The 15,710-nt window shown below is 39.4% G+C and overlaps 1 protein-coding gene across 4 annotated transcripts in view; it reads right to left on the bottom strand.

The window, feature by feature from the left end:
* Positions 1–15,710, bottom strand: part of LOC117361387 (zinc finger protein 385B-like) — a 463,954-nt gene that overhangs the window by 241,375 nt on the left and 206,869 nt on the right. Inside the window, exon 1 of one of the 4 annotated variants that reach the window (XM_033946633.1) lies at positions 15,252–15,447. The exons of the other annotated variants lie outside the window; for them this stretch is intronic. The gene's annotated coding sequence lies outside the window, so the exon portion shown is untranslated. Of the gene's footprint in view, positions 1–15,251; positions 15,448–15,710 lie in introns of those variants that run through there. 4 annotated transcript variants of the gene reach the window in all.

Here is a 15,710-nt window from a genome sequence, read left to right as displayed (position 1 = left end):
ATTGAGCTATGGAACAGGACATGAGATTGCTTATAGACAATGTTACGATATTGAGGGGAATCTTCATGGAAGGCCCTGAGAACCACTATCAGTATATCAAATACTTAACACTTTATCCTTCACTGTAATACATTTTGGAAAAACAGCATTAAGCCACCTACAGGAATGGATCAACCTCATAATGATGTGTATTCTCATACCATATAGGATAAGCAAAACTAGACTCAATGAGCAAAACACACATGTGGCTAGCTTTAATTTATATTTAGCTGAACATGTTTTCTTTTCCCCTGATATACTGTAATTTTATCCTTTTTTGAGAGTTAATTTGCTTCTGGGATCTATGGCTCTAATAGTATAATTGGACAATCATATCCACTCACAAATCTGTTCACCCACTGATGTTTAAATTTCCAAAGGAAACTCCATGAGTTTACAGCCTGAATGCTGCTCATCTATTTTTAATTCAAGCATGACATAAGTTGAAGTGAGATTCACTCTCCATTTTAAATACATTATTTTCTTGAAGAATGAATTTGGCCAATCCAATACCTTTTTAATAAGTCCACTCTTTCTCTTGGTAAATGGGTTTCATGTAACAGTAAAATATGCACCTGTGGCCTCCTCAGATATGGTACAACTATTGACCTCTTAGCCTTATAATTCATCCCATGCGTATTTCATGATACTATTATCTCCCTCTCCATTTTTTTCTTCCAGGTTTAAAATTAGACCAAACCATTTCTTCAAATAGCATCTTTTAACTTGCCAATTTTACTGTTCATTTTCAACTTCTTCCAATATTAGGGGCCTTGTTATTGGGGCTACTTTTTAAATTCCATGGAATATAGTGAACAAATGTTGACTTTTGGTTCAGGTTATGGAAAGGATAGTTGCTCGATCAAGCTAAAAATCATATTTCTAGTACAACATTTGGTGATGAATCCAAATATACTACTCAGATCATTGGTGCATGCTTTGGTGTATCACGGGGGAGACCATGAAGTTGATGAAAAGGTTTGTCGTGGAATGCACAGGCAAATATTTGACACAACATAGCTTTCAAACAGAAAGCACAATAGGGCTCAGATTTTAGGAACTGAAAGAAATTGCAGCCAGTTTATAGGAACCTATAAACTTTTGGGCATACTGCACTTTTCTTTTATGAGATAAATTTTATTACGATTATTGAAAAAAAAAATTATGCACAATTTTACTTATATTTAATGTCATATATCACAACTGTACATCCTCCAATCTCTTTCTTTTCTTGCACCATTTGGAAAGAACAATTATTTGGCTACAAAACTCACTCAGCCACATTTTTGACTCACTTCAGTATTCCTAATAGCTTAAAATAACATAACATAACAAATTAATTTATATACCGCAGTAACCTCTCAGTTCAACGCGGTTAACAATCAAGAGCCTGTACAAGAAGAGTGTATCATAATCACATTCAGAAGAATTTGTCAAATAAGTAGGTCTTTCACATTTCTCTAAAGGAAAGATAGGAGTTAGAGTTTATCAGGACAGAAAAGGGTTTATCCCATGATCCAGCATAAAAACATAAAATTCTATGGAAAAATCTTTTGTATATGTAACCTTTTACAGTAGGAAATGTAAATAATCTAAAATGCCGAGAAAAACGTTTTCTGTCAGTAAATTTAAAGTGATCAATAATATAATCAGGTATAAGGCCAAACAATATCTTATAACAGGTACCACCTAACTTAAATAATATTCTTGCCTCAACTGGGAGCCAATGTAGCTTCCTATAGAATTTAGTTACATGCAAGTAAGCAGGCACAGGAATAATGAGAGAAACCTTGAATTGGAAATTTGTGGCTTTCTAATAACTAAATTTTTATTGGGATGAAAAATTACCCCCCCCCTTTTTTTTTTTTTTTACTAAGCTGCAGTAGAGGTTTCTACTGTGGCTTGAGTGCTAAATGCTCTGATGCTGCTCCAACGCTCATAGAATTCCTATGAGCATCAGCGTAATTAGCGTTCCAAGCAGCTTACTAAAAGGGGAGATAAGTAATCAAAGAACAGTATGGTGAGGAAAGATTAACAATTTCAAAGACAAATCATGCTTAACAATCACTTCAAACGCTGCCCATCATGCAGCTAGCCTGAGCACAATGCCTTGGATTTGTCATGAATAGCTGTATTGCCTTCCTGTTGAGGTTGTCATTGGAGCTTCAAGACCTATATGTTCTTCTGAAACACACAGTATCCCTCTCCCCTTATCATTATCCTCACTTTCAAGTTTGTCCTGTCCATGTCTTTAATGTACACTTTTATTAACTTCTCTTTTATAAATATAACCTTTTAACACTATTTTTAACATTTTATCGTAAACCGGCTAGATACCAGTTGATGGTCGGTATATTAAAAATTAATAAACTTGAAACTTGAGCTTCAAGACCTATATGTTCTTCTGAAACACACAGTATCTTTTTTAATGGGCCGATGAAAGGATCAAGCAGGGCCTTGTGGATGTTAACTTTGAATCATACGATTATTTTGACAACATTAACTTGCAAACCAAAGCCAGTTAGGTTTTGGGCAATACACTTCTAGCTCATTTGCATATTACACAAAGGATGCCAAAGATGCCCTTTTTTACTGCTGCATGTATAAGCATGTGAATATTGCATGCATTTGAGACCTAACTTTTGGCCAAAGCAAGGCCTGGTCAAATATGAAACAATGACTTTTGTAGAAAAATAAAAAGACACTCTTTCAAGTGATATAAAAAAAATTGGACAATGTATAGTTGAAATATTTGCACTCAAAAAAACAGCCAAAATTTGTATGAAACACTAATCATTTATTTGTGTAATTATATATTTGCTTCCAATTGGCTGCAAAGCCTAGTAATGCAAATCCTATGTGCTTATCACATGCCATGACTGATGGTACAGTTATGACATGAATCAAAATACAGGTCAGGAGCAATGAGGAGTCAAAGTAGACATTACATTTCTTTATAACATTTTTTGTCTAGTTTGCTGGTTCATAAAAGGGGAGGTAAACTAATGTTACAAGTTAGTGCTAGGGATTATATTAATCTGCAAAATGCCAGTTTTTTGGAGGTTTTGTTGGGCTGTAGTGGCTGGACAAAGTTGCCATTTTGTGTTACACAGAGCACAGTACTCCGAGAGTGACCTACATCTGACAATCTCTAGGTTTAAAACCAGTAGATCAGTAGATTTTACATGGTTTCATTTGAGGCTATAGGGAACATCCACACAAAATTTTATTCAATTTGGAGGAGATTGAGTGGGATTGATTTTCAACATTGGACCACTTGACATGGAATGGCCCCCTTACGTGTGATGTCAAATTTTGCTTTTCCTAATCCTAAAGAGATAAAAGCAAGGAAATTTTTCAATACATCTTTTGCTTATCAAGCAGCGAAGAACTAGAAAATTTTATCAACAGGTATTCAGCCTATTACAAATTATTGTTTATTTAGAAGAGCACTAAAACAGAAGTATATTGTAATTAATGTATTTATTTTAATTTCTGCAGTTTTCTTTTTTTTGTGTTTATATTTTATGGTATTGTAACCATTCTCTTGTTCTGTAAACTGCAGTCAATCCACCTTTCGAGGTATTTGCAGTATATAAGAATTACATTTTTTATGTTATGTCAAAAGTAATGTTGGATTGTCCTGATGGCATATCTTTATTTATTTAAAAATTTATACATGTTGAAGGGCATAATCTAAAGGAGCATCTAAGTCCGTTTTCGTCTAAGTTGCAAGTCGTCCAAAGTAAAAAAACAGCCTAGGACACATTTTCGAAAAATACATCCAAAATTTTTTTTGTTTCAAAAATCATCTAACTATACGTCCTGCCGATCTGATCGTCCAAGTCGCTAAATCGTCCATCTTTATACCACATTTTCATCTAACTTTTCGTCCAAGTCAAAAATGCCTAGAACAAGCCCTGTTGGACGTGGGAGGGGTCTGCAAAGTGATGGACTGAACACCCAGACATGGCACCTAAATAGTGGGGTACCTTACAGGGCACTGCAGTGAACTTCACAAAAAGGGTGCAATGTCTTCTCCTCACTACAGCTCCCTTATAGGTCATGGTGAGCCCCCTAAACCACCTCCAGAATCCCCTAGACCCACTTATCTATCACCCTTACAGCCCTTATGGCTGCAGGTGCCACTTATATGCCAGTAAAAAAGGGTTTTGTGGGTGTATAGGGGAGTGCATATGTTTAAGTATCAATGCAGTGATTATAGGGGCTTATGGGCATGGGTCCTCCTCTCCATGAGTCCTTAACCCACCCCCAAGACAGCTTAAGCCGCCTCTGTGCTGGACGACTAGGCTTTCCTATGCCAGGCTGCCAGGTGATGATGGTCTGGAGGCTGAATTTTAAAGGTGTGATTATGATTTTTATGGGGTTAGGGGGTGGGTCAGTGATCACTGGGGTAGTGTGTGGGGGTCTGTATTATGTGTTTGCAGTGCTTATTTGGTGACTTTTAGGTGTTTTTTTATGACTTGGACCATGTTTTAAATGGTCTATGTCACAACGTCCAAGTTCCGTCGATCCTGGGCTGTATAACTTTCGGTTATACATGCTGTATGACTAAATCTAAGCCGGCCCATGTCCCACCCAACTCCCGCCCTCGACACTCCTCCTGAACTGCCCTGTTTAGCGATGGTCATTCAGCGGCACTATGAAGGCCTAGGTTGTTTAGAAATATGTCCAAAACCCATTTTTATTATCGGCACTTGGACATATTTTGACAATGTTCATCCAAGTTCTGACTTAGGCTGGTTTTTGGATGTTTTTCTCTTTCGATTATGAGCCCCATACCGTATATTAACTATACGGTTTACAAAGAATGCAATCATAACAGGTTAAGCACCACATATAAACACAATTGCAGAACAGCACTCATAAAAAAGGAAAAGAAAAAACGAAAAAAAAAAACCCCAACCTTAACACAGGAAAGCGCCAACAAACAATTGAGTTTTCAGCATTTTCTTAAAATTTATCCTCCCAGCACAGTATTGAGTTTTAGAGTAATCGAAGAGGGAATTCTTTAGATTTAAATTTAGAGGCTGGGATATCGGGGTGGGGGGGGTTTCTATGGAGGGGGTATCTGTGTTTTTTTCTGTGAAGAATAGGTAGGTGTGACAGAGAGGATTGTCAAGTTGTTAGTGGTTAGGGGAGGAGGGGATTTTTTGAAGATGGGTGTGTGTGTGTGTATATGTGAGGGATTGCTAGCTTGGAATGCTGGTTCCCCCTTATTCTAGAATGAAGCATTGACCACATTTGTAACTAGCAGTGGCGTACCTAGGGTATGTGGCACCCGGGGCCCATAATTTTTTAACACCCCCCCCATGTAAAAAAATATTTTTTGTAATAACCATGAAACTGAATAAATGGTCATAATAGAAACAGGCAGTGAAAATTTTGTTTTATTGAACCTCATATATGTAACCATTATTCCAAACATACCATAACATAACATAAATTATGTCTAAATTGTCATGACATCAGAAGTACATATGGAGTAGTTGCAGGTGATGCTTGGGACAGTTCTGATTGTGTTAGTTCGGTTTTATGTGTTTTTGAATAGAAGGGTTTTTATTTCTTTTTTGAAGGTTTTGTAGTTTGTGGTCGAGGTCAATAGGTTGTAGAGTTGGGGGTCGAGTGTTGCAACTCGAATGGCTAAGAGGTTGTCGAACTGTTTTTTTCTTTTGACGTTTTTGGTTGGAGGGTGTGTGAATGAAGCGTGAGTTCTCCTATGTCTGGTTGAGGTGGATTGAATTATTTAGCTGAAGAAATTAGTTACCCCCCCATTCCACACACATTAATTCTCTTCCATTTTTGTTCCCATTATAAAAAACACTGATAAGTTCTCAGGAAAAAAATACATTAAAATAAAAAGTGAAAACAAAGGCCCCTACAGATGAGAACATAACATAAGAATAGCCTAACTGGGTCAGACCAATGGTCCATCATGCCCAGTAACCCATTCTCATGGAAGTCAACCAGGTCACTAGTACCTGATCAAAACCCAAAGAGTAGCAACATTCCATGCTACTGATCCAGGGCAAGCAGATGTTTCCCCCATGTCTTAATAACAGACTATGGACTTTTCCTCCAGGAATTTGTCCAAACCTTTCTTAAAACCAGCTACGCTATCTGCTTTTACCATAACTTCTGGCCACTTCATTTTTAAGCTGAGATCTTTCCTTCCAAACAGAGACTTTGCTAGATGTCAAATACAGCACAAGGTAACTTCACACGGACTTAGCTGTGCAGGAAATGTGAATCTCCTCATACACCCACCATATAGTGCAAAAATGTGCAAAGGTCTGGTTTTTTCTTTCGATCACTACATAGACTAATGCCACACAAGCAGCGCTGTTACAAACATATTCTGTAGGTCAGTGCTAAGGTTAACAAAGTTTCCTTCCTTGGACCAGAAGGAGATACTGACAAACCACTGGAAGAGATCCCAAAACAACTACCCAGGAACAACACACAAAGACCCACTCAGTGTGTGAACCAGTTGAGTGGAGTCAACTAACTAAGGGGTGGAAATGGGCCCGGAGTTTGCTCAGCAGAATTTCCCAGATCACCTCTTCCTCTCAACACATTGACACGCTGCCACCACCACCACTAGGAACACCTCACCGGGTAGGCCAGCAATGTTATAAACTTTATAAAACACATTATTATATTTTCTTATAAAGCACATATTTTAACTGAACTTTCTGACATCCTCAGCCTTGCCATTCACAAAAATAAAAGGAAAAAAAGTTCCCATTTCCTGCTGTCTCATGTCCCCGGCCTATACAATATTTTTCTTCTGCAGAGTGCAGACCCTTCAAAAATCTGACCAAATCCTCATTTCACTTGCATTATAAAGTACTGAGGATGCCATCTCTCCCCAATCCCAGGTCCTAAAGTCTAAGACAGTAGCGCAAACTAATGCTGCCAGATTCAGGAAAAAAATTTTTGATTCGATTCAGCCTATTGAATTGGTTTATCGATTCGATTTTCCTGCCCAATTGGGTGTTTTTTTCAAACATCCTGGTGGGTTTATTTTATAGCTTTTTCACCCCCCTTTGGCTTCTCCTAACCACACTGGCGCTGTGGTGTAAATAAAATAAAGAAACAAAAAGGACTTTTCCTCTCTCTGTTAAATCCTAGTTCACGTTTGCAGTCTAACACCAGCTCTGGCAGGATACACATTTCAAATCTGACATATAGTAATCACAAAACAGAAAATAAAATTAGTTTTTCTACCTTTTTGTTGTCTGGCTATTTTTCAAATCTTGTTGGTCCAAGGCTCTGGTTGTCTTCTGATAACTTGCTTGCCAGGGTCTCCTTCTTTCTTCTTTCTCTGTGCTAACCATCCATCTGCCATCTCTGTCCTCCCCTTCCATTTCCCTTCCCTCCCCCGGTTGTCTGGCATCTTTCCTTTTTTTTGTCTCCCTCCACAGATCCACCTTTTCTTAACTACCCTTTCATCCAGCAGCTCTCCCTCCTTTCCCACCACCCCAGGGTCCACCATCTCTCCCTTTCTTTTCCCAACTACCCTCCTAATCAGTATCTCTATCCCCCCCCCTCCACACCATCCCTTGTGTCCAACTTCTCTCCCTTTCTGTTCCTTCCCTCCCTAAAACCCATGTCCATCACCTCTCTCTCTCCTCTATTTTCAGACCCATTATTTCTTCCCACCCAAAGTCCGGCATATGCACGTCTCTTTGAACCCCTCCCCCTTCCCTCCGTGTACTTCTACACCAGGGCCCCCCTCCCTCCCCTGAAGGCCTGTCCCCCCTTAAAGGTCTGCATCCCACCCCTGAAGGCCTGTCCCCCCCTTGAAGGCCTGCCTGCTCCCCTTGAAGGCCTGCCCCCCCTGAAGGCCTGTCCCCCCCCCTGAAGGCCTGCACCCCCCGAAGGCCTGCATCCCCCCGAAGGCCTACACACACCCTCGAAGGCCTGTCCCCCCATTGAAGGCCTGCCTGCCTGCCTGTTCCCCTTGAAGGCCTGCCTCCCCTGAAGGCCTTTTCCCCCCTTGAAGGCCTGTACCCCCTGAAGGCCTGCCCCCCTTGAAGGCCTGCCTGCCTGTTCCTCTTGAAGGCCTGCCCCCCCCCAAAGGGAAGGGTGGTCCAAAAGGATTTGCACATAATCACAAAATACTGACTAACTGCACCTAACTTGGGTGCCAGCATGTAGACCAGGTTTTAGCACACATAAGTTCAGCTCCCAAAAGTTACACATAGGATCTGCACTAAATGCTATTCTATATAAGGTGCATGTCCTATATAGAAAAGCAATGAGAGCTGAATTTTTTTGGCACCCAAATTTCTGATCCATTTATTGAATTTCCTGGTTAAGTGAAGAAGGGAATTCACATTTCCAGATCAAAACATGGAGAAATCCCATATTATTTTACAAGAAGTTCTGCCAAACCTACCTTCCCCCACCCCTCTTTCACGAAACAGTGTTAGGCTTCTTTTTTATCACTGGCTGCAGTGGTATTAGCTCCAATGATAGGGGGTGATCATAGGGGACAACCGTTTGGTAGGAAGTAATCAGGGAACAAACAAGTTACATGTGCTTCTGGGCAGCTGTAAATGCTGATATCTATTTTTTGAAATACAGATATGGATCTCTATTTGAAATGGAGAATCCACATCTGTATTATAGTCCTGCCTAGGATGCTCCTTTTCTCCACTTTGCCTATGTCTGTTTGGCATCTAGATGTAATTTGTGTTCCCACTATTACTACTACTTATCACTTATATAGCGCTGAAAGGCGTACACAGCACTGTACATTTTCACATTTATAGACGGTCCCTGCTAGGAAGAGCTTACCATCTAACTTGGACAGACAGACATGACATATAGGGTTGGGGGATGCAGAACCCAAGGTAAGAGGAATTAGGAGTCATAAGCACTCTCGAAGAGGTAAACTTTTAACTGGGCCTTGAACACTGCCAGAGAATGAGCCCGCCCACATGTAAATGGCCCCTGTTGTGAAATGCCACTTTCACATGTAGGCCTCTCTACACATATAGATGCTGTCATTTACAAGGGAGAATGCTTCCAAAATAAGGGCTATTACATGTAGCAGGGCTCTACCAAACCATGTCTCCTTGAAATATCTGCATGGTTGATGTCCATATCTAATAGCAGCTTTCTGAAATCACCATTTACACATTTATGCAGACTAATTTATTGGGGATGGAAGACAAAAACTCCAGCTTAATTCACACAAATTAGCATAGTGCCATGTAATGAAATTCAATAAATGTAGATAATAAACCAGTTTTAATGCAAAGTTAAGCTGCTGCATTGTTACTCTAGAAGCTGGGTGATGCAGTAGAGTTGTCCTGTAATGAATAGTTCGTTACCAGGAAAGGGAACGCATCACACTTCCGTAGAGATGATCCCAGCATCTTGCACCCGAGAGAGTCAAGCCCAATCCTGCACTTAAGTCTCCCATGTGGCTGCTTACTACATTCCTAATGCCTGATGCATCGCCAACCTCCTAGCTAGATAACAACATTTAAAAATAACCTTTGTGTCAAAGCATTGCTCACTGCAAAAGCATACAGATAATCTGTAGCACCAGGAAACAATCTTACTTAATTATATTTACCACTTTAAAAATATATTACACAAATCTTTCTATTTTAAAATCAAGTTTCAAATATTGTTAAATAGATACCCTTTAAATCACAAAATGCAGAGCTAAGGTTCCACAATATAAATATGATTTTAAAAAATCTGGTTATGTGAAATACATTAAAAGTAAAAGGAAACTGTTTTGGCATGATTGTTCAAGCCAAATAATATTTTAGTACAGTACATAGAAACATGATGGCAGATAAAGGCCAAATGGCCCATCCAGTCTGCCCTTCCGCAGTAACCATTATCTCTTCCTCTCTCTAAGAAATCCCACGTGACCATCCTCTAAGCTTTCTTGAAATCAGACACAGTCTCTGTTTCCACCACCTCTACCAGGAGACTGTTCCATGCATCTACCACCCTTTTAGTAAAAATGTATTTCCTTAGATTACTCCTGAGCCTATCACCTCTTAACGCCTTCCTATGCCCTCTCATTCCAGAGCTTCCTTTCAAATGCAGGACTCATGCACATAGTAACATACATAGTAACATAGTAGATGACAGCAAATAAAGACCCAAATGGTCCATCCAGACTGCCCAACCTGATTCAATTTAAATTTTTTAAACATTTTCTTCTTAGCTATTTCTGGGCAAGAATCCAAAGCTCTACCCAGTACTGTGCTTGGGTTCCAACTGCCGAAATCTCCGTCAAAACCTACTTCAGCCCATCTACACCCTCTCAGCCATTGAAGCCCTCTCCAGCCCATCCTCCCCCAAATGGCCATATACAGACACAGACCATGCAAGTCTGCCCAGTACTGGCCTTAGTTCAATATTTAATATTATTTTCTGATTCTAGATCCTCTGTGTTCATCCCATGCTTCTTTGAACTCAGTCACCATTTTCCTCTCCACCACCTCTCTCGGGAGTTCATTCCAGGCATCCACCACCCTCTCCGTAAAGTAGAATTTCCTAACATTGCTCTTGAATCTACGTGGGTATTTAAATATCTCTATCATATCTCCCCTCTCTTGCCTTTCCTCCAAAGTATACAGATTGAGATCTTTAAGTCTGTCCCAGTATGCCTTATGACGAAGACCACACACCATTTTAGCAGACTTCCTCTGAAATGACACCATCCTTTTTTTATCTTTTTGAAGGTGCGATCTCCAGAATTGTACACAATATTCTAAATGAGGTCTCACAGAGTCTTGTACAGGGGCATCAATACCTCCTTTTTCCTACTGGCCTTACCTCTCCCTATGTACCCTAGCATCCTTCTAGCTTTCGCTGTAATGTAATGTATGCTGTCACCTTTTCAACCTGTTTGGCCAACTTAAGATCATCACATGCAATCATACCCAAGTCCTACACTTAGTACAAAGCAGAAAAGGTTGATCAATGACACTGGGGTCCTAGAGCTGAAATCTAAAGGAAATGTGTTTATGGTAGCCATGTTAAAGACTCCTCACCTGTAGTCTTTTGTAATGCCTCAAACTAGGATTAAGATAGTAATGAGAAATTAATGTACTGATGCTCTATTCAGACCTACATGATCACTGAACCAGATCTACTCCTCTAGATAGTTGAGGATGGTGTTCACAGCACCAAGAGGTGGAAAAGGTTTACTAATACAAGGATTACATATGAAGGTCAGATTTATGGCCCATGTGTTTGCAGAGTTCAGAAGTGAGCTTTAATGCATGGTCCCTGGCTAAGGATTGATTAGATTAGATAGGTTGTGGAGAAGAGAATATAGAATAATGGAAAAAATCCCTGGCGAACTGCATATGAAGACATATGGTGCCTGATTCCAAAAATGTTGATGGGCTTTTAAGTACAAGGGAGCAACAGGAAACTACCAAATATCTAAATATGCAAGCTCCATGATCATACCTATTCATTAGGTTTAACAAATATAACTGCTGCTAATAAGCTCCCTTACATTTAGATACCTCTGCACAAAACTATTGAAAATACTGTTCAAATATGCAGAGTCCATGTTAAAAGATGCAGAGTCCATATTTATCTTACAGTCCTCTGTGTGTGGGGGGGAGGGAAGGGGTGTTAAATATTTTTATTGCAAGCATCACTCAGAGACAGAAACAATTATGTTGTCTTAACAAACAGGAAGGAGCAATACAACTGAATGCTTAGAAAAAAGGCATCTTCCATCACATTAACATTGTATTTAAGGTCCCTTTCCATGAATACAACCCAAGGACCTAATACAAGAAAAGATTAACACATTGTCCAACTTTAACAAAGCCTAACTATAATGGTCTCCGGTAATGCTAATTTTAATTAATGTCCAATCAGCTCTGAATCCCACCTGCCTCCTATTATAATGCCCGCACCCTCCTCCCATTCCCCTCATTCATCCTTACTACCATGTATCCTCTCAGTCATTTCTCGATAACTCCCCCCACCCATCTCTCCCATTCACCCTTTTCATTAATCATGAGGAGTCAGTATAATGCATAGGTATTCTTTCCATAAGGCCAGGATTTCTGGAATGCCAGTTAAATCTTATTTCAAACCTTGTGACAAGCGAGACAGGGAAAAAAGTCTCCACAACTTCAAACACAAACAAAATGACAGTGGAGATGTTCAAACAAAGTTTTGAAATAAAGTTGCACATCAAGATCTTTTGAACATCTCCACTGTTGTTTTGTTTATTTCAAACCATGCCACCTCTCTCATTGTAGCTTCTTAGCTCAATAGTGGTATTTCCCCTTCCTGCGTCCAGTGTTGTAATATGGATTTCTTAATCACAAACAAGACCAAATAAATGAATCAACTGTGAGGTGTGGTGAATCATCGTTCTTCTAATAATATTTGATCGCCCACTAGTAAAGGGAATCTAAAATGTACATGGTATGGCGGGCTTAAGGATTCTATACCACGTGGAAAGGGAATTCAAAGATGCAGGCAGTCTGAGAAGATACAAAATGCCAAGCATCCCAAACTATTGCCGAAGTGAAGTCCAATAGTGTCGTATTGAATGTACGCTAAGAAATGAGTGTTAGAAATTTCCCAAGTAGTTTTAAAGTAATTAAATGAGTGAAAAGAACTGGACTCCTCCATCATCGATCCCACTTTGAAAAAGAACCCTGTAGCTTCTCTTTTTTTGCAACTAGTGGAGAATTTAGAATTTGACCCTAGTTGCAAAAAAAGAGAAGCTACAGGGTTCTTTTTCTTGTCTTCTTCTCCACCACCACCAGGCTAAGTGGATCAGACGTAGAAAATGGAGCTTGGAGAGTATATCCCTAGTCTGGCTCACTGATGTGTGCACTAAATTGATGAAGGCAAATGGAGCATTCCAACTCTCCATCCACCCCAGGGGAGAATCTCTACATCATGGATAAACCTCACTAGGTCTGCTCTATTAAAGAGTTTCAGATCTGGCATTCATAAGCCTTCCATTCTTATATCATAAATAAGTTTGTTATAGCTGATTCTTGCTGTTTTGTTCCTCCATATGAAGGAGCCCAATACTGAGTGTAATATTTTCTCATCCCACTTTAGGATCCAGATTGGCAGTGATTAAATTGCATGGTTACCTTCTTTCCTAATATTAGACTTGAACAGAATCGGGTTTGAGAAATAATTTTGCAGGCTCTCAGCTAATCTGAGTGGGACTGTCAATGGGGTTCTTATCTGTTTAGATCACTTCAGCTCTGCTCCACACATTGAAATGCATATCAATACAGGAGAGAACACATAATTAACTGGGATCTACAGCAAGGTGCCAGGGCTGGAACTAGGGTCCACTGGTTCTTATATGCTGTTATATTTTACATGGAGTTCAGACATTCTTCCAAACAACCCAAAAAGGTCACACTGTAGCAGAAACTTCTGTAAGAAACTCGTGACATCCCCAAGCACTCTACTTTCCAACAGGATAGAGCTCCAGTGCATCAAGTTGGCAAAACAGCTGTGCTCCAAATCAGTGAAACCCCAGAATTCATCTAGCCAGCAGCTCAGTAGCATCAAAGACTTCATGAATGTGTCAAGACTAAAGGAGGACACCTTGAACACAAATTATGAACCAACTAAGAAAAGAATCCCATCATACCAATATATTTTCATAGGACATATTAAATGTATAACCAATTGCAAAGCACTTTGAAACCATGCAAGAAGTCCCATTTTTTATGGTACTGTATTATTTGCTGGATGGTGTCTGTCTGTTAGCAAATGGTAGGGTGCACATATGCATGCTGCAGCAAGAATTTGAAGACTTCCTTGCATTGCTCCTTGGTATGTGCGGATATCTCTGCATATGGGGCACCAATAGCTGTAGAATCTTGGATAGGGAATGGCTGCCAGACTGCGTGCAGGTATGCGGGACTCGAGGGGGGTCTAGGAGGTAGACAGCCTAGTATTGAAAGCTTCATGGCTGAAAGGAGCTTGAATAATGGGATAAGAGAGTTGGACTGAGGAGGATGTTCAGATCAGACTAAAAAGGGAAGGATAAGAATGCTGAGTTGTACTGAGTGTGAGAAGGGGATGGGGGTTAGGGTGGGAATGCATGATGGAGTTACCAGAGTTGGGTAGCAGTGGAGGGGATATAAGGAGCTTTCAGAGCATTTCACCAGCTAGTATGGTGACTGCAGTGTGGGAAAGTATTTTTTTTAACTTTCTGTTATTAGTTTGAGCTAAAATCACAGTATGAGAATGTTCAATGGGCTCATCCTATCCAATTTCAGATACTGTTAATGTCAGCAGAATGATTCTGCATATCTGAAAAGGGATACTAAGGGTCATGCACACTACAATGAAACTGAAAATATATTAAGGGGCAAGTTTACATGCTAGGTATTAAGCCACCATGTTAAATGCTACTGTGGCTGAGCCCTAACAATGCACATGATTAATGAGTTAACTGCTTAATGCATTTGAGTGAAAGGGCCCCTAATGTAGTATTCAACCTGCAATATTTTCCTCATATTGCTAAAGATATTTTGACTGGCTCAGGACCTACCAAGCTCTGTTCTACAAAGATTTATTGCAGCGCATACATTTTTATATACCTCAGAATTAATGTAGATTAGAGACCACAGAATTCTACCTGCAATTAACATGACACAGCAGTGAGCAACCATGTTTGCCAAGTTACGTCTTTAATAGCTATTTCAAAGAAAATATGGTGTTGTAGTAGCTTTTGAAGCCTTTTAAAGGACTGGCAAGAAGGGATATTGTAATACATGAACTCTCAAGATCGTAGGGTGCCCTCTTCAATATCCATGTTGTCTTTTTTTTTTAAAGTATCTCACAACCTACAAAGACTCCAGTTTTGTCCAGGAACAAATACAGCTATTACTGTAGAACTGCACTAAAAAATATTATGATATCAATATATTAAAATGCATTTCAGCTAAATGCAATGTTTCATTTTATGCACAAGTATCTTATATTTGATGTCTCCATTGCATTGCTATGAATACACACTAGAGATATTCAGTCTTTATGAACATATTAATGTAAAATATGAAATACTAGTTTGTTTCAGTTTGGTTATTTCAGTTATTCTGTTTACTTTGTACCAGTCACCTGTACTTTAAAATTAATATTGCTACAAAAAAGAGTTTGAAAGCATTCTCTGCTGTTAAAGCTACCACTCTTACCTTGGCTTATATGATTATAATCCACTTCTGCTTTAGGATTCCAGTATTTTGTGTGGTATTAAATTTAGAGAAAAATAGTTCCTTCATTTCAGCACAGTGCTTTTGTGATGCTGGGTGCTAGGAAACCGCAGACAGGCTGATAAGTCTGAACAAATCATAGGTAATTGCTGCTTAGCTCTAATTACTGGCTTGCAATTTGATTCAGATGGGAGAGTAGCTTACCTAATACTATCAGAAGACCGTATACAACTTAAAAGACTGACCTCATTCTGTTTAGTCTAAAAACTACTATGTAACCTTTTCTTTACTAGCAAAGTGCTACTGTACATGAGAAATCTTCCCATGTATGTTAATAACCTGTCTTAAAATTGTTTTACCGCACAAGCTAAAAGAAGTACCGCCTTGGGTGAATCACATAATAAAGGCAGTTAATCAATCAATGTTGTACTAAGCTAAGCT

The sequence above is a fragment of the Geotrypetes seraphini genome, chromosome 5 (assembly GCF_902459505.1).
Source record: "Geotrypetes seraphini chromosome 5, aGeoSer1.1, whole genome shotgun sequence".
Taxonomy (NCBI): domain Eukaryota; kingdom Metazoa; phylum Chordata; class Amphibia; order Gymnophiona; family Dermophiidae; genus Geotrypetes; species Geotrypetes seraphini.
Note: the sequence above shows the minus strand (reverse complement) of the source record. Positions and strands in the feature narration are given on the sequence as shown.